Source organism: Schistocerca piceifrons, unplaced genomic scaffold (genome assembly GCF_021461385.2).
Source record: "Schistocerca piceifrons isolate TAMUIC-IGC-003096 unplaced genomic scaffold, iqSchPice1.1 HiC_scaffold_954, whole genome shotgun sequence".
NCBI classification, from domain to species: domain Eukaryota; kingdom Metazoa; phylum Arthropoda; class Insecta; order Orthoptera; family Acrididae; genus Schistocerca; species Schistocerca piceifrons.
Genome location: NW_025729228.1, coordinates 284,909 through 292,500, shown reverse-complemented (window position 1 = coordinate 292,500; position 7,592 = coordinate 284,909). Strand labels below are relative to the sequence as shown.

Genomic DNA, 7,592 nt, shown 5'->3' with positions numbered 1-7,592 from the left:
ACGACCCCGCCGCGGATTGCTCCGCGCGGGCGGCCGGCCCCATCTGCCGAGGGCGGAGGCCAGTGGCCGGATGGGCGTGAATCTCACCCGTTCGACCTTTCGGACTTCTCACGTTTACCCCAGAACGGTTTCACGTACTTTTGAACTCTCTCTTCAAAGTTCTTTTCAACTTTCCCTCACGGTACTTGTTCGCTATCGGTCTCGTGGTCATATTTAGTCTCAGATGGAGTTTACCACCCACTTGGAGCTGCACTCTCAAGCAACCCGACTCGAAGGAGAGGTCCCGCCGACGCTCGCACCGGCCGCTACGGGCCTGGCACCCTCTACGGGCCGTGGCCTCATTCAAGTTGGACTTGGGCTCGGCGCGAGGCGTCGGGGTAGTGGACCCTCCCAAACACCACATGCCACGACAGGCGGCAGCCTGCGGGGTTCGGTGCTGGACTCTTCCCTGTTCGCTCGCCGCTACTGGGGAATCCTTGTTAGTTTCTTTTCCTCCGCTTAGTAATATGCTTAAATTCAGCGGGTAGTCTCGCCTGCTCTGAGGTCGTTGTACGAGGTGTCGCACGCCACACCGCCAGCCGGCTGTGCACGCTACCGAGAAAGTACCGGTATGCGAACCGCCAGGCGACGGGCGCGCATCGCACGTTTGAGGAGACGCGGCCGGCCCCACAGGCGGCCGCGACACTCCCAGGTCTGCGAAGCGGGGCAAACGCCGCGCGCTTCAGTATACGTAGCCGACCCTCAGCCAGACGTGGCCCGGGAACGGAATCCATGGACCGCAATGTGCGTTCGAAACGTCGATGTTCATGTGTCCTGCAGTTCACATGTCGACGCGCAATTTGCTGCGTTCTTCATCGACCCACGAGCCGAGTGATCCACCGTCCTGGGTGATCTTTTCTCAAGTTTCCGCCGTCTCTTTCGAGACGGTCGCATAGGCGGGAGTGAGGCGTGTGGCGGCCCCTGTTCCAGCGTTCTGTGTCCAACGGCCTCACGGCCGACGGGCGTCGTACGGCTCCACACCGGAGCGGACAGGCACTCGGGCGAAAGTCATTCAAAACCGGCGCCAGGCGCCAGGTGCCGCAGGCCAGCCGCTCCAGCGCTTCAGCGCTCGTACCACACAACATTGCCGCTAGTTTTGAGAGGCACGCGTGGTTCCGCACGCGGCGCACGGCTACGGCGAGCCGTACAGGTAGCGTGTTGCGCGACACGACACGCACATCGAAAGACATGCAGTCTAGTCGGTAATGATCCTTCCGCAGGTTCACCTACGGAAACCTTGTTACGACTTTTACTTCCTCTAAATGATCAAGTTTGGTCATCTTTCCGGTAGCATCGGCAACGACAGAGTCAATGCCGCGTACCAGTCCGAAGACCTCACTAAATCATTCAATCGGTAGTAGCGACGGGCGGTGTGTACAAAGGGCAGGGACGTAATCAACGCGAGCTTATGACTCGCGCTTACTGGGAATTCCTCGTTCATGGGGAACAATTGCAAGCCCCAATCCCTAGCACGAAGGAGGTTCAGCGGGTTACCCCGACCTTTCGGCCTAGGAAGACACGCTGATTCCTTCAGTGTAGCGCGCGTGCGGCCCAGAACATCTAAGGGCATCACAGACCTGTTATTGCTCAATCTCGTGCGGCTAGAAGCCGCCTGTCCCTCTAAGAAGAAAAGTAATCGCTGACAGCACGAAGGATGTCACGCGACTAGTTAGCAGGCTAGAGTCTCGTTCGTTATCGGAATTAACCAGACAAATCGCTCCACCAACTAAGAACGGCCATGCACCACCACCCACCGAATCAAGAAAGAGCTATCAATCTGTCAATCCTTCCGGTGTCCGGGCCTGGTGAGGTTTCCCGTGTTGAGTCAAATTAAGCCGCAGGCTCCACTCCTGGTGGTGCCCTTCCGTCAATTCCTTTAAGTTTCAGCTTTGCAACCATACTTCCCCCGGAACCCAAAAGCTTTGGTTTCCCGGAGGCTGCCCGCCGAGTCATCGGAGGAACTGCGGCGGATCGCTGGCTGGCATCGTTTATGGTTAGAACTAGGGCGGTATCTGATCGCCTTCGAACCTCTAACTTTCGTTCTTGATTAATGAAAACATACTTGGCAAATGCTTTCGCTTCTGTTCGTCTTGCGACGATCCAAGAATTTCACCTCTAACGTCGCAATACGAATGCCCCCGCCTGTCCCTATTAATCATTACCTCGGGTTCCGAAAACCAACAAAATAGAACCGAGGTCCTATTCCATTATTCCATGCACACAGTATTCAGGCGGGCTTGCCTGCTTTAAGCACTCTAATTTGTTCAAAGTAAACGTGCCGGCCCACCGAGACACTCAATAAAGAGCACCCTGGTAGGATTTCAACGGGGTCCGCCTCGGGACGCACGAGCACGCACGGGGCGGTCGCACGCCTTCGGCTCGCCCCACCGGCAGGACGTCCCACGATACATGCCAGTTAAACACCGACGGGCGGTGAACCAACAGCGTGGGACACAAATCCAACTACGAGCTTTTTAACCGCAACAACTTTAATATACGCTATTGGAGCTGGAATTACCGCGGCTGCTGGCACCAGACTTGCCCTCCAATAGATACTCGTTAAAGGATTTAAAGTGTACTCATTCCGATTACGGGGCCTCGGATGAGTCCCGTATCGTTATTTTTCGTCACTACCTCCCCGTGCCGGGAGTGGGTAATTTGCGCGCCTGCTGCCTTCCTTGGATGTGGTAGCCGTTTCTCAGGCTCCCTCTCCGGAATCGAACCCTGATTCCCCGTTACCCGTTACAACCATGGTAGGCGCAGAACCTACCATCGACAGTTGATAAGGCAGACATTTGAAAGATGCGTCGCCGGTACGAGGACCGTGCGATCAGCCCAAAGTTATTCAGAGTCACCAAGGCAAACGGACCGGACGAGCCGACCGATTGGTTTTGATCTAATAAAAGCGTCCCTTCCATCTCTGGTCGGGACTCTGTTTTTTTTTTTTTTTTTTTTTTATTTTAAAAAAAAAAAAAAAAAAAAAAAAAAAAAAAAAAAAAAAAAAAAAGAAATCTTTATTCAAAACATCATATTACATTATTCATATAACCCACTACCTAACTACATTAGTGGGTCTTACAAATGATACGATTAATGCAGCTTTTTCTACACTACAGGTACTTCTATTGTTTTACTCTAATCTAACCGCTATGGGATTCTAAGCTACTTAATCTGGTCTACATTCTACCTGCAGCGTTACAGGTGTGCCAGTACTACTATAAACCTACTGGTGTTGGCCACGGCCCACTGAGCTAATCCCAGTGGGCGTGCCCCTGGCACTGGGCTGGCCTTAAGTTGGTGTCGCTGCAGTCTACTCTAGGTATTATTCTATCTTCTACATCTAATCTAACCTAACTACATGTCATCATTGGTGTGCGGTCAAATCCGGTGTTTTGTACCCCCCTCCCTCCTAGTCCAAAGTAAGGCGGATTCCAGCCGTGTGACGGCTGGCCAGAACCCCACTTGGCGGTACAGGAAGGGTGTACGAGTCTAATTCGGTGGAAGTGTTAGTCCTTCACTGGTGGTTGTCCCTAAGAAAGTTCTTAATTACTTTCTTTGATATCACATCAGTGAGAGTATTTAAGATGTTAAAAGTGCTTTCGCTTCTTAATATGTGGTACGTGTCCATGTTCGGTAGCTGTTGTCGAAGATCATGGGCCACATCATCGAAGAGGTGGCACTCGTACACCACATGTTCTGGGGTACCTTGCACAGCACCACAGGCGCACGCTGGTGTAGCCTGTTTCCCAAACCGACATAGATATGTCGGGTATGGTCCATGTCCAGTAAGAAAGTGCAGCATTCCTCTTGTGGGTGTAAAAAATGTGAGTTTTAGCCTTTCCTCGATATCTGGTAGCAGTTCATAAGTTCTGCGTCCCGTTTCCTCACTACTCCATTGAGTCTGCCAAAGTTCAATTCCCCTCTTTTTGATAGCATACCTATCCCCCGCGTAGACCCCAAGTATTTCCCTGATTTTATCCCTGTTTTCCTTCTTCACCCAGTACCAGGCGGCTTGCTCCCTGATTTTTATGTCTAACGGACAGATCCCCATTAGTACTAATAGCGCTCCTCCTGGTGTAGTTCTGTAAGCTCCTGCTGAGCGTAGAAGCATGTTCCGCTGCACTCTTCTTACGGCCACGGCAGGCATGACCCTCGTCAGTCTGTGTGCCCAGACTCCTGATCCGTATCCCACTATGGCGGTCAGAATACTATTGTGATATAGTTTTATTAAATTTGGTGGCAGGTGGAATCGCTTGTGACCTATTCCAATGAGGTTGTTTAGTAGGACCAGTGACTTTTGGGATACGGTGTCAATATGTGATGCAAAGCTCCACCTCTCATCGATGATTACACCCAGATATCGGGCCTCACGGCGCCGAAGAACTGGCATGCCGTTGATTCTAACTGTGGGATTTCTGACCAATTGGCCTTTGAGAAGCAAGTATGTTGATTTGTTGGGTGCAATAGTCATTTTACTCCTTTGGCACCACGAAGTAAGTACAGTTACGGCTCTCTCCACTTTCGGTTCTAGATCCTCACGGCTACGGCCGCCGACCAGCAAGAGGAGGTCATCTGCGTATGCTATGACCTCTAGCACATCGTCGCAGTTCTTTAGATCCTCAAGTAGAGGCTCCATGTTTATGTCCCAAAAGAGAGGTCCAAGGACAGAGCCCTGAGGACATCCTTTGGTCACAATCTTCCTGACCGTGCCGCTAGGGGCCGATAGCAAGACCTCCCTGTCTACACAATAGCTCCTCAGACAGCCGTATAGTAGCCCTGGACAGTTCTTCTCCCGCAGGCGGGAAAAGAGTGAGGGCCACCACAGGTTGTCGAAGGCGCCACTGATGTCTACCATGATGCCGACAACATACTTGTGCGGGGCAGAGCCACAGACCTCGGCAGCCAGGGCGATTGCGTCAGACGCAGAGCACCCAGACCGAAAACCGAATTGTCTGTCGCTCATCCCACACAGCATGCGGTGTGCTGTCAGTCTGTGTGCTAGTAGCCTCTCAAAAAGTTTTCCCAGTACATCTAGCAAGCAGATAGGTCTATAAGACTTGATTTCTGTAGGATCTTTGTCTGGACTCTTTTTGATTATTATTACATTAGCTCTTTTCCAAATTGCTGGGAATTTCCCGAGTTGTAAGCACTCGTTGTACAACTTAGTGAGAGGAGCTACAAGCTGGGGGGCAAGGAATTGCACCACTTCCGCAGTAATGCCGTCCGGGCCAGGAGCTTTGCCCTTTTTAAGGGCCTTTATTTGGGCAGCGACTTCCTCTTCAGAGAAGGGGTAAGTTCTTATGTTATTGTTGTAGTCCCTTTGGTCTTCTCTTCTTATTCCTTTCTGTTCATCTGTCTCATTTTCTTCCACGTCGTCAGGCAACAGGACCCGGAGGAGGGCCTCGGCAGTTTCCTGCCACGTGCCCGTCATCCGGTCCCCGTCCCTGACTGTGGAAAGCACCATAGGTGATCTTATTTTCTCTCTTACTAACTTGTATGGGACTCCCCAAGGGTCCGTAGCCAATTGGCTTTTTACGTAACTTTCCCAACTTTTGAGTCTGACTGCCCTGAGCTCCTGTTGGAATTGATCTTTGCTCTCTCTGTAGATCTGTAACCATCTTTGTTTCTCTCTCCAGACGACACTCCGCTGGTAGTACCTCCTTGCCCTCCTTACAGCCTGGCGCATCTGTTCTAATTCAGCCGACCATGGTGTGGGGGTGGCCGCGATGGCTCTCCTCCTGGTTGGTACCGCGGCTCGCACCGCCCTGGTGATAGCCTGTACCAGCTCTTCGGCGTATTCATCTACGTTTTCATCACCCTCCAGCAATGTCGGGATGTTGCACTCCTCCGCGAGACGGTCCCAGTTGGCTTTGTTATAGTTGAACTGCAGCTCCCACCCCATGTCCCTGTGGCACTCCCTTTCCCCAATGTTGAAAGAAATTAAGTTATGGTCACTGGTGGTTGCTCTGTCCCACACTTTCCAGTTGTTGATTTTTGTGACGAGGTTTGGTGTTACCAACGTCACATCTATATTTGTGCCATCTCCCCCGCCGCCTGTATAGGTGGGGGGGTTCCCTTGTTGGTTTGCAACCACCAGTTGCAGTGCCATTATCGTCTCTTCGGCCTTTAGCCCTCGATCATCGTGAGTGCCACTGAACCAAAGGGGGGACTTAGCATTTATGTCTGCCGTCACTATCATCCTGCGTCCCCGCAGTGCCGTGGTAACCTGTGTAAGTATCTCCAAAAACTCATCTATTTCTCGCCCATATTGGAAGTAAATATTTGAGATGTAGATCACTCCTCTCGTTGTCTGGAGTTCCACGACATTGCAGTGTTCGCTCGAGAACTGCGCGAGGACCGTGGTTCTAAATGATTTGTTTGTGATTATTATTGCGGCTTTAGGTTCTACTCCGGTGTGTATCATTTGCCAATTAGCAGCCATGTATGGGATTCGTCCCGCTTGAGAGTACGGTTCCTGTAGACAGAGTACATCTAGACTCTTCTCTTCCACCACCCTCCGAAGTTCCTGCAAGACTAGTTTACTGTTGTGAGCGTTTATCTGACCCACGTTTATTTGGTTCACGTGGGTAGTATGTGTGAATATGTGATTCTGGCCAGTTTTTGGACCAGTCATGAGCTACTCTACCATTGGTTATTACTGCTTGATAATATAGTTCTTCTATGTTGAAATTCTCGTTACGTCTTTCAAATACCTTTTTAACTAGATCTCGCAGGGCTCCGAAGTCGGTGGGGAGATTCATTGTCTTAAGCTGGATTCTATCCACAGCCTCCATTACTGGGAAGGTGACATCTCTGCCATATTCATGGCCGACACGTACCACATGTCTTAGTGCCGTGGTGAGGATTGCCGGCTCCTCCAGTCTGGAGAGTTGCAGTGCATGCTCCAGGTTGGGGTATATTCGTTGGGGGTCTATTCCCAATCCTCTCTGGGTTGGTGAATCAGGGGATGAATTTGTGCTGGTCACTTCATCAAACTGGACTTGTGCAGTATTTTCTGATTCTTTACTATGTGGAAGTGAACTCCCAGGTACAGGATGCCTTTGTGGCCGAGAAGGTTCTTGGTTCGACCCAGGTCCCCAGCAGGGAGGAGAGGGAGCTTCTTCTTCGCACGGATCTGTTTGTACACATGCATCTTTCATTATTAAAACCATAGATCTTGGTTGCATGACTTTTTGTAGAAATTGTTTGAATTTGTTTGCTCTCAGAGCGTCCCTCAACCTCTTGCTTGGGGATTTCCTTTTAGGCTTCCTGAGTTCAGTTGTGGCCTCAGCCATAGTCAATTCGCGAAATTAGTCTTTGTTCCAACATCCTGTACGTTGGGCAGTTCCTTCCGGTGGTGTTGCACGGTTTTCTTCCTCTTTTTGTGCATGGGATGCAAGTTACATTTTTGTTGCAGTTTTTCCTTGTGTGGTCTTCTGCCCCACACCTGGAGCAGGCCGGCTTCTTTTCACAGTGCTTATGGACATGGTCCAGATCACCGCAATTGTGGCACCGGGGGACTACTAGGTAGTCTCTGACATTAATTGCGTGAA

At 51.0% G+C, this 7,592-nt stretch overlaps 1 non-coding gene and 1 pseudogene across 1 annotated transcript; both read right to left on the bottom strand.

Annotated features, from left to right (window-relative positions):
• LOC124773683 overlaps window positions 1-547 on the bottom strand; it is a 4,221-nt pseudogene extending 3,674 nt beyond the window's left edge.
• A 188-nt stretch (window positions 548-735) lies between these two features.
• LOC124773618 lies at window positions 736-890 on the bottom strand. The gene has a single exon (XR_007014859.1). It is a non-coding gene; the product is annotated as a 5.8S ribosomal RNA (ribosomal RNA).
• Between the last annotated feature and the right edge of the window lie 6,702 nt (window positions 891-7,592).